We start from the raw sequence: 12,080 nt of genomic DNA on the forward strand, positions 1-12,080 counted from the left end.
ACCAATAGTACCGAATTTCTCAGGCCCAGAGTTCGCACTACGCCTAGGAAACAGACGATCAAAGCGCATTCTCAGGCCCACATACCTAAGAAACAAATGCTTAGAATGGCTGAAGATCTTATAACTTTAATTAGGGGAAACCAGCCTTCCCCCTCAAAGACCAAGAACTGATTTTCCTTCTGATTCTTCAGATCATGAGTCTGTTGACTATGATCCTTCTTATTACCAGGACATACCCTTATCTACCTATGAGGATTCTGATGCAGAGGATTCCATTCCCTCTGCTTCCCCACCAGAAGGTTTCTTTTGGTGAAACCTTGCATATCCTTAGAGAGCATTTCCGCTGGGAGTGCCAGGACTACCAACAGTCCAAAAAGAGACTCAGGGAATTTTTAAACTTGCCTCAGCACAGGCCTCTAGCTATCCCTCCTGTTCTGGAAAATGTAGATTATGTCTTCTTGGAATCCAGCTTTACCCCTGATACTTTGCCTCCAGCTCCCAGGAAACCTGATAGGTATTACAGAGTACCTGACTCCCACAAATTCCTCTTTAAGACTCCTCCTGCGGATCCAGAGACCATTTCCCACGGACCTAAAGGCATTAAGGCTACAACCGCCAAAAACTCTACCCCTTCGGACAGGGACTCTAGGGCTTTAGACAAATGGGGTAAGAAGGTATACACCTATGCTACTCTTGCCATCAGTGTTTTAAATTGCCAGTTTCATATGTTAAAGTATCAGCAACATATTATGGAGCTAAACAGAAAATGATGTTGATTCCTGATAGTGCAGAACAGATTTACAAGAGTTAATGCATACTGCTAACCAAGTTGGAAAACATACTTTGCAATGTGGTTTTGATGCCTTAGAAGCATCTTGCAGGGCTGCTGTCACTGGGTCTGTTCTTAGAAGGCATGCTTGGCTTAAGGAACAAATCTTGCCAGACCATGTCAAAGCAAAATTACTAGATGTACCATTCAACCAAGAATGCCTGTTTGGCAATAAAGTGGAAGTCGTCCTCAAAAAGATGGAGGAAAAAGCAAAATCTATGCAAACTGTTAGATTTCTTACAGGTACAGCCACCTAGATTCAGTAGGCATTGGCCTTTTAAAAACTGGTCCTTTCCAGTCCCCCTCCCAGACCTTCAATCCGAGCCCAGGGGCAGGAGACCACCAAGATTACAGTCTCAGGGTATGCACAGATCTAAGCAATGGAGTGCTCCCACCTCTAAAACAGGGAGTAGTAAGCCACCCTCCTTTGGTAAAATTTCACAATGACTTATCTTTAACTCTTCCAATCGTTGCCCAACTACTTGCACCCTTAGGAGGAAAACTCTCCTTGCATGCAAAAAACTGAAAGTACATCACCCAGGACAGATGGGTCTTGAACATTGTATCCCAGGGGTACAGATTCTACTTACACTCACTGCCAACCCCAAGCAGATGGCCAGAGGCCCAAAAGCAAGTACTTTCTCTTCTCTGTATCAAGGCTATTCAACCTGTCTCAGCAGAGCAAAGGGGATAAGGTTTTTACTCGAGACTGTTTCTGGTACCCAGAAAAGAAAATTCTTAGCTCCCTATCCTGGACCTGTCTATTCTCAATACCTTCCTGGTGGTTCCAAGGTTCAAAATGCTACTCTCCAACAGCTGCTTCCTATGCTAGCCAAGGACTCCTGGCTAGCCACCCTGGACTTTAAAGAAACTTATCTGCATATCCCCATAAGGGAATCTTGCAGGAAATGTCTGTGTTCCAGGGCAGGCTCTATGTACTATCAGTTCTCTGCACTTCCCTTTGGCTTATCTACTGCACCCAGGGTATTCACAAAATGCCTAGCTCCAGCCATTGAGTATTGCAGGCAGCGAAAAATTCAAATTTACCCATACTTGGACGATTGCCTGATTCTAGCGGACAGTCAGGAATTGCAGAGAGACTTCTACCTTCACTGGGGTACACAATCAGTGAAAAGAAATTGCATCTGGTACCCAGGCAACAGATTGTATTCCTGGGAGCAAGCTTGAACACAACTTCCCAGATGGCATTCTTCACTCCAGAAAAACAAATGTATTTGACACATTACTTCAATCTACTGGCCACCAAAACCCAGCTATCTGCAAGAAAAATACTGCAAGTCCTAGGGTTCATGGCCTCTTGCGTTCTACTAATTCCATATGCAAGACTGCATATGAGAAAACTTCAGTGGTACTTAAAAAGTCCCTGGTGTCAACATTCTCAGGACCTGGAAACAATGATTCCTATCATCCCTTGCCTAAGGGCAGAGTTCCTGTGGTGGGCAGAGGCCTGCTACCACAATCAAGGACTCCATTTTACTCAACCCCCTGCCTGCTCAAACCCTAACAGATGCATCAGACTATGTATGGGGGGCTCACATGGCAGGAAAACACATTCAAGGCAAATGGAGCCCAAAACAAATGCACCTGCATATCAATCAAAAATGCATGTTAGCTGTACAGAATGCGCGGACAGCCTTCAAATGCTTTATTCTTCCAGGGCAACTATTGATAATGACAGACAATGCCACAGTTATGTGGTACTTAAGCATGGGGGAACCCATTCCTACCCATTCTGCAGGTTAGCCATAGCTCTGTGGAACACAGCCTTGAGCAATCAAGTGCACTTGCAAGCTCCGTTCCTGCCAGGCAAACTAAATTCACTGGCAGACTTGAGCAGAAATCTAATGGACCCACACGAGTGGAAACTGGAACCAAAATCATTCAAGCTACTGATCCACAGGCGGGGGCACCAGAGGTGGACTTCTTTGCTTCTCCTCAGAACTATCAATTGAGCAAATATTGCACCAGAACTCCCCACAGCCAAGCATGGAAAGTGGATGTCCTGTCCTTTACATGGGAACATCTCTCAATCTGCCTTTCCCCCTCTTCCCCTCCTCTCGAAGGTTCTACTAAAGATCAAACAGGACAAGCCAAGGAAATCCTGATTACACCAGACTGGCCACGCCAGCACTGGTACCCACTTTTGCGCAGTCTGACAGCACTGCCACCATGGTACCTTCCTCAGACCCCCCCCCCCCCTGCTGCTCCAGCAGGAGGGCCAGATTTTGCATCCTCAGCTACAGAACCTGAACCTAGCTCATTCCCTGAACTCATCACCAGCAACCCTCTGTAAACAGGTAATGGATGTCATCCCTGAGGCAAGAAGGCCTAGTACTAGAAAATCCTATTCAGAAAAGTGGAAAAAGTACTGTTGGAGCAAGTCTCAAGGAATGGACACAACTGCGCCCAGCTTACCTCGTGTACTAGATTACTTAACAGAAATGCTCCACAAAGGCCTATCCTTCTCTTCAATTAAGATTCATGCCTCTGCCATCTCTGCTCATTATAATACTGAGCCACCCCTCTTCTCTCATTCTCTGGTCAAACAGTTCCTGAGAGGAGCCATAAATTTAAGACTCCCCCCAGGAGAACTTGCACTCCAGCCTGGGACCTTAACTTTGTATTAGAAAAACTCACGCTTCCACCGTTGGAACCTCCTGCCTCACCAGAGTTAAAATTCCTGTCCTGGAAAACAGCTTTACTTCTAGCCATCACTTCAGCAAGAAGTGTCTGACTTGCAGGCCCTTATGGCTGTGGAACCCTTCATTATCTTCCATGCGGACAGGGTTTGCCTCAGGAGTAACTCATCATTTATACCCAAGGTGGTGTCTAGTGTGGTTTTAAACCAGTCCATTCATTTGCCAACCTTTTTCACTAATCCTCAGAATAAAGGGGAAAGGATCCTGCACTCCCTCGACGTGCACAGGCAGCTTAGGTTCTATCTGGACAGGACTAAACCTTTCAGAAAATCAGACCAGCTGCTAGTCCACTTTGCTACAGGGACAGAGAGGGCAAGGCCATTTCAAAGCAAACCATTTCTAAATGGATAGCACACTGCATCCATTTCTGCTACAAACACCATGGGGAAACCTAACCCACAGGGGATCAGAACACACTGCACTAGGGCTACATCAACCTCTACAGCATTTCTCAGGGGAGTCCCTACCAAGGACATCTTGGAAGCTGCATCCTGGAGCTCTGTAAACACCCTCACCAAGCATTACCACTTACCTATCTTTTCTAAATCCAGAGCTGGATTTGCCACAGCAGTCTTACAGGGCCTTCTTGCCAGCCCTAATGCTTCTTGACTGCCTCCACCCATCCTCAGCTTTGGGAATCGACCCAAATGTGATGACTGCAACAGTGAAACACGAAGAACATAGCACAGTTGTGTGCACTTGCCATAAATGTAGATGTTTGAGTGTATTCATTGTTGCAGTCCTGGTTACCCTCCTTCCAGCCAGTTGACTTTTCTATACTTCGACCTACTCTTTTTTGTTTGGCCATGTCTTATAACATTGGTATTTACTTTCTACTGGGGGTGTTCCACACCATTTAATTGCTTCATGTTGTGGGGGCCCCTGACATCTGGGGCAAGAAAAAACAATGGCATAGGCTGCATGTTTTATACCCCTGACAACCTGACGTCATGGAAGAAGTGACAGCACCTGATGCAGAAATCCCAAGACTCTGGCATTCAGACCGATTGAGGGCTACCTGCAGGCAGATAACCCAAATGTGATGACTGCAGTAGTGAATACACTTGAACATCTACATTTATGTTAAGTGTACACAACTGTACTTTTGTTTGGCACCAAAACAGAAGAGGTTCTTAAAGATGGAAGAAAAAGCTAAGTCTATGCAGGCTGTTAAAGAATTCTTTCAAGTGCAACCCCCCCCCCCCAGATTCAGTAGACATTGCCCTTCCAAACACTGGTCCTTTCCAGCCCCCTCCGGACCTTCTCAATCCAGACCCATGGGAAACAGACCACCCAGACTACAGTCTCAGGGCATGCAGAGATCTAAGCAGTGGAGTGCCCCCAACCCTAAAGCAGGGAGTGGTAAGCCACCTCCTTACAGAAAAAAAACTCACTAACTTCTTTACTCCACTCCCCAGCCCTGCCTAATTGCTTCTGCCCCAAGGAGGAAAACTTGCCCTTAATGCAAAAAATGGAATGTCCATCACACAGGACCGGTGGGTCCTCAACATTGTATCCTAGGGGTACAAATTTTATTTCCATTTACTGCCAACCCCAAGTGGGTTTCCAGACCTTCATCCAAACCAGTGGGCAGAGGCTCAAAGCCAAGTAGTTTCCCTGCTCAATATCAGAGCTATTCAGCCGGTTCCAGTAGAACAGAGGGGTCAAGGATTCTACTCCAGACTCTTCCTGGTACCAAGGAAAGAGGGCTGTTGGCACCCAATCCTGGATCTTTCAATTCTCAACACCTTCCTGGTGGTACCAAAATTTAAAATGCTTACCCTGCAACAGCTTCTTCCTATGCTAGCCAAGGATCCCTGGTTAGTCAGGCTTCTTTTAAGTCTAGGTTATCTGCACATCCCCATAAGGGAGTCATGCAGGAAGTATCTACATTTCAGGGCAGGATCTATGCATTATCAGTTCTCTGCACTTCCTTTTGGCTTATCTACTGTGCCCAGAGTTTTCACAAAATGCTTGGCTCCAGCCATTGCAGACTGCAGGCAGAGAAATATCCAAATTTTCCCGTACTTGGACAACTGCCTGATTCAGGTGGACAGTCAGGAATTGCTGTTGCAGCACCTGATGTTTGTGAAACGTCGTCTCACTTCCTAGGGGTACACCAACGAAAAGAAATCAAAACTGGTACCCAGTCAGATTGTATTCCTGTGAGCAAGCTTGGGCACAGCATCCCAGATGGCATTCCTCAGTTGAGAAAAACAAGTCTGACAGCCTACTTCAAACAAATGGTCAGCAGAACCCAGCTATCCACAAGAAAAATACTGTAGGCCCTAGGGTTCATGGCCTCCTGTATACTGCTAATTCCATATGCAAGACTGCATGTGAGGAAACTTCAGTGGTAGTTAAAAAGTCTTTGGTGCCAACATTCTCAGGACCTGGAAATAGTCATTCCTATCATATCCTAAGGACAGAGTTCCTTTGGTGGGCAGAAACATGCTACAGCAACAAGGGACTGCCCTTTTCTCAACCCCACACCACCCAGACCCTAACCACAGACTCATCAGACTATGCCTGGGGAGCACATATGGACGGCAAATGCATTCAGGGCCACTGGAGCCCAAGTCAAATTCATCTGCACATCAACCAAAAAGAAATGCTAGCTGTGCAGAACGCTCCGACAGCTTTCAGATCCCTGCTCTTTTCAGGACAACTGCTAATAAAAACAGACAACACCACAGTTATGTGGTACATCAACAAGCAGGGGGTGAACCCACTCTGCAGGTTAGCCATGGCCCTGTGGCACACAGCCTTGGACATGCAAGTCCATCTGCGAGCTCAATTACTGCCAGGCAAACAAAACTCTCTGGCAGACGACTTAAGCAGAAACCTCCTAGACTCACACGAGTGGCAATTGGAGCCCAGCACCTTCAACCTTCAGATTCAGAAATGGGGGACCCCAGAGTCTGTCTCCCCCTACAATCACTAGCTCAGCAGTTTCTGCACCAGGAATCCTCACAGCAGGGCCTGGAAAGTGGATGCCGTATCTTTTCAGTGGGTAAATCTCTCAATCTATGTCTTTCCCCCTCTGCCCCTTCTCTCAAGAGTATTACTCAAGATAAGACAGGACAGACCAAGGACAATTCTGGTTGCCCCAGACTGGCCATGCCAGCACTGGTACCCACCCCTGCGCAGCCTGTCACTGGTGCCACCGTAGCACCTACACCAGAACCCAACCCTGCTCTCTCAGCAGGAGGGACAGATTTTGCATCCAAAACTGCAAACCCTAAATCTTGCAGCCTGGCTTATTCCATGAGTTCTCCCCCAACAACCCTAAGCAAGCAGGTGCCAGACGTCATTCTTGAAGCCAAAAGACTCGATCCATGAAAATCCTATGCTGATAAGTGGTAACGGTTCTGCTCCTGGGTTCTATCTAAAGGAGGGGGGACAACTCTGCCCTCACTGCCTCTAATCCTGGATTACTTAGCAGATCTACTCCACAAAGGCCTGTCCTTCTCCGTTAAGATACATGCCTCAGCCATTTCGTCTCATTACAACACTGAGCCAACTCTCTTCTCGCACCCTCTTATCAAACAGTTCCTTAGAGGGGAAAACGACTTAAGGCCACCAAGGAGAGCACTCACCCCTGCTTGGGAACTTAACTTTGTACTGGAAAAGCTCACGCTCCCCCCCCCCCCTTTGAACCTGCTGCGTCAGCAGACTTAAAATTCCTCTATTGGGGAAATGGCCTTGCTTCTGGACATCACTTCAGCTAGAAGAGTGCCTGAGCTACAAGCACTTGTGGCTGTGGAACCCTTCATTATTTTCCATGCTGACAGGGCTTCCCTCAGGACTAATCCTTCCTTCATGCCTAAAGTGGTGTCCAGTGTGGCTCTCAACCAGTCTATTTGCCAACTTTCTTCCCTATTCCTCAAAATAAAGGGGAAAGGATCCTGCACTCCTTGGACGTGCACAGATAGCTCAGATTCATCCTTGGTAGGACTAAGCCCTTCAGAGAATCTGACCAGTTACTAGTCAGCTTTGCAACAGGGGCAGAGGGCAAGGCCATTTCAAAATATACAGTTTCCAAATGGATAGCACACTGCATCCATTTCTACTACAAGCACCATGGAAAACCAACCCCTCGGGGTCATAACACATTCCACTAGGGCAACATCTACCTCTACAGCATTTCTCAGGGGAGTCCCTACCAGGGACATCCTGGAAGCTGCTACCTGGAGTTCAATACACACCTTCACCAAGCATTACCACCGGCCTATCTTTTCCAAATCCAGTGCAGGTTTTGCAACAGCAGTCCTGCAAGGCATATTAGCCAGCCCTAACTCTTCATGACTGCCTCCACCCTTCAGCTTTGGGAATCCACAAACAGTGAAACAAGAAGAACATAGTGCAGTTGTGTACACTTACCATAAATGTAGATGTTAGTGTATTCACTGTTGCAGTCCTGGTTTTTCTCTCTCTCTCTCTCTCTCCTCTGTATGGCTATTACTCACCCCTTTCAGGGGTATTGGTATTAGTATTTACTTTTTGCTGGTGACAGGTTTTATGCCCACCATAACTTAACTCCCTGTTTGGGGGGCTCCTGACATTTGGGGCAAGAAAAACTGATGTAATGGCGTTGTCTGCCTGTTTTTATTCTCCTGACGACCAGGTGTCAGTCCTGGAGGGATGCCATCTGACGCAGAAATACAAAGTCTCTGGTATTTGGGCCACCTGCAGGCAGATAACCCAAGTGTGATGACTGCAATAGTGAATACACACTAACATCTACATTTATGGTAAGTGTACACCACTGTACTTTCTTCGTGTTTCACTGTTGCAGTCATTACATTTGGGTAATCCTGCTGGCAGGTTGCTCTCAGCCGGCCTGAATTCCAAAGTCTTGGGTCCTACATCGGCTGCTGTCTCCCCTTCCCTGACGTCAGGTTGTCAGGGATATAAAAGAAGCAACCGACGCCATTTTCGTCTTTCTTGCCACACGTTGCCCGAAGCAGAAGCAGTCGGGAAGTGCCGGTCGGCCGACTCCTGAGATTTTCGTGTTTGAGTTTCAGATCCGAAGTCTTCAATAAAGCTAAGTACCCCATTGGGGAAACTTTTTTCTTGCTCCAGACCGATGTCAGAAAAAGTTAATAATTGTATTTCTTGTGGAAAGCAAATACCTCATAAGGATTAAAATTCTTGCTGTGTATTCCTTGCCTAGGCCCTGATCACTACGTTACTGGTTGTCTGTTTTGTGCTAGATTGAACCAACGCAGTATTAAACGGTATAATTTTGCTTAACAGTATTTTGGTAGCTGGTTTAATTATCCTGAAATGTCGTCGGATAGCCATCCGACTACCGGAGTTTACAAAAAACGTAAAGAAAAGGATAGAGAAAAACAACCGAGGCCCAAAACCGACAACGCTTCTCCTAAGCCAGTCGCCGGTTCTCAGTGAGGCGCTTTCGCAGCCCCTGACACCCGCTACTTGAGTCGCAGACTGCTACCCGGCCATGCCGCTGGATACTCAAGGTATTGGAGCCTCGAATGCTAATTCCTCAGATGGGTCCAGAGTTGCTGAGCAGGTACTGGCTTCTGAGGGTGTATTCAGACCTCAACATCTTCATATTAAAACGACTTCAGCTTCAAAGGCAAAGACTAAAGCATCTTATAAAGCAAGGAAACAAACTCATGAGCCATGTGTACAGGCCTCTATGCCCAAAAAACAGATGATCAAAATGGCCGAAGACCTGTTTACCTTGATCAGGGGTTCCCATCCCCCTCCTGATAAGAGGCCTAAGCAAGACACTGACTATGAATCTTCAGATCAGATTTCTGTTTCTTCTGATTCCTCTTCTGATCAGGGATATTCTGTACCCCCCTATGAGGATTCTGTTGCTGAAGAATCTATACCTTCAGCATCTCCTCCTGAGGATTATTCCTTTGGGGAAACCTTGCATACCATGAGGGAGCATTTTCACTGGGAAAACCAAGATTTTTCAGAATCTAAAAAGAGGTTTAGGGATTTTCTTTTATTACCATAGCACAGGCCTCTAGCCATTCCCCCTGTGTTAGATATTTTAGATGTGTTTTTGGAGTCTAGTTTGACGCCTGACTCCTTACCCTCCAGCTCCTGTTAAGCCTGACAGATATTACAGTGTTTCTGACTCTCACAAATTTCTTTTTAAAAACTCTGCTGCTGACCCAGAAACTATTTCACAGGGTCCTAAGGAAGTTAAGGCATCGACAGCAAAAAACCCAACCCCCTCTGATAGAGATTCAAGAGTACTGGATAGATGGGGAAAAAAGGTCTACACATCTGCAACTTTGGCTATAAGGGCCTTAAACTGTCAGTTTCATATGCTCAAGTATTAGCAACATCTCATGGAATTGCTTAAACAGAAAATGATGTTAAATTCTGAATGCGCTGAAAACAAGGAAATGCAGGATTTATTTCATGCAGCTGAATAAGATGGAAAGCATACTTTGCAATGTGGTTTTGATTCTTTGGAGGCCTTCTGCAGGGCCGCAGGTACGGGTTCTGTAATTAGGAGGCATGCTTGGTTAAAGGAACAAAATCTGCCTGATCATGTTAAAGTTAAGTTACTAGATGCACCTTTACAGCATGATACTTTGGTGTTAAGGCAGAAGAGGTGTTAAAGAAAATGGAAGAGAAAGCTAAATCTATGCAAACTGTTAAAGACTTCTTACAAGTACTGCCACCTAGGTTTAGTAGACACTGACCTACAGAAAATTGGTCCTTTCCTGTGTCAGACAGACCTCAAAGGGGCAGATCCCAGGTGCAAGATTCTTATAGGTCAAAACAGTGGGGTGCTTCTATTGCCAAAGTTGGAGAAGATAAAGCACAGACATACAGAAAGCAGTCCCAATGACTTTCCCCTGCCTGCACCAAGCACTTATCTCCTGGCAGCACCCTTAGGGAGAAAATTAGCACTTTTTGCTCAAAATTTGCACATTATAACCCAGGACAAGTGGGTTATAAATCTAGTGTCACAAGGCTACAAATTCCATTTCCATACTCTGCCAAAGGCAAACGGATAGCCAAAATTCAAAATGTTGACTTTGCAGCAGCTTCTGCCCATGCTGGGCAAAAATGCTTGGCTTGTGACTTTAGACCTAAAAGAGGCATACCTGCATGTTCCAGTCAGACAATCATGCAGAAGATACCTCGGATTCAAGGCTGGTTCAATGCATTACCAATTCTCTGCACTGCCCTTTGACTTATGTACTGCACCCAGGGTCTTTACAAAGCTTTACAGCTCAGATTCTATCTGGACAGGGCTAAATCCTTCAGGTAGTCTGATAAATTGCTGGTTAGCTTTGCTACAGAGGCAGAAGGCAAAGTAATCTCCAAGCAAACCATTTCCAAATGGATAGCACACTGCATCCATTTCTGCTACAAACAACATGGAAAGCCTCACCCAAGGGGGCCAGGACACACTCTACCAGAGCAGCCTCCATCTCTGCAGCTTTCCTCAGAGGAGTCCCAACCAGGGACATTCTGGAGGCTGCCAGCTGGACATCTGTTCACACTTTCACCAAGCATTACCACTTGCCTCTCTTCTCCAACTCCAGGGCAGGGTTCGCCTCTGCAGTCTTGCAGGGCATCCTAGCCAGCCCCTAGTTTCCTTGACTGCCCCCACCCTCTTCCTCAGCTTCGGGAATCTACCCAGATGTGATGACTGTAGCAGTGAAACATGAAGAACATAGTACAGTTGTGTACACTTACCATAAATGTAGATGTTCGAGTGTATTCACTGTTGCAGTCCTGGTTTCCCTCCCTCCATCTCCCTTATTCTCTTTTTCCTTACAAGGGACTTATTGGTATTTATTTTCCACTGGTGGGGTTCTTCCATCAGAGCCTGGCCTCCTACTTTGGGTCTCCTGAGGTTAGGGCAAGAAAAACTGATGTAATGGTGTCGGCCGCCTTACTTTATACTCCTGACGACCTGACGTCAGTCCTCAAGCGACAGCAACCGACATAGAAATACAAAGTCTCTGGTATTCGGGCCAGCCGAGGGCTACCCTGGCAGGGATAACCCAAATGTGATGACTGCAACAGTGATTACACTCGAACACCTACATTTATGGTAAGTGTACACAGCTGTAATTGTTGTGGAGGATATTAGTTGAAACCCAAGATCTCTTCAGCTGTGTGAGTATTTTGTCCAGGAGGATTGCAGAGAATAATTATGCATCGGCTTTTGTATTAAGTTTGAGGAATGTAACGAGATCAGTGTTGCTTAAAATGTGAGTTAGTATGAGGCTAATGTCTCCTCTAGGGAGTTGCCACCCTTTTACTTTGTTCTCTCCATCCTTATTATATTTTAGCCTGGTAGGAGAATATATTTCTCTTTATATGTTTGACTTTAACCATGTTTCACTGATTGCTGATATCAAGGGAATGATGCCTTATCCATGCATATAGTTCTGATGGATTATTCCAAATCCTGTGAGTATTGATAAAGAATAGTTTTAAGAGCCAGTGCTGTTAGCAAGAGTTTGAGATGCAGTTTGTGTTGTACAGCCAGTGATGCCGGGTTATGGATTTGGTTG

At 46.0% G+C, this 12,080-nt stretch overlaps 1 protein-coding gene across 3 annotated transcripts in view; it reads left to right on the forward strand.

Annotated features, from left to right (window-relative positions):
- The window catches only part of LOC122789967 (kelch-like protein 13), a 419,724-nt gene that overhangs the window by 100,495 nt on the left and 307,149 nt on the right, over positions 1 to 12,080 (forward strand). The window lies entirely within an intron of this gene.

The sequence above is a fragment of the Protopterus annectens genome, chromosome 15.part0 (genome assembly GCF_019279795.1).
Source record: "Protopterus annectens isolate FY-2018-M chromosome 15.part0, PAN1.0, whole genome shotgun sequence".
Classification (NCBI taxonomy): Eukaryota; Metazoa; Chordata; order Ceratodontiformes; family Protopteridae; genus Protopterus; species Protopterus annectens.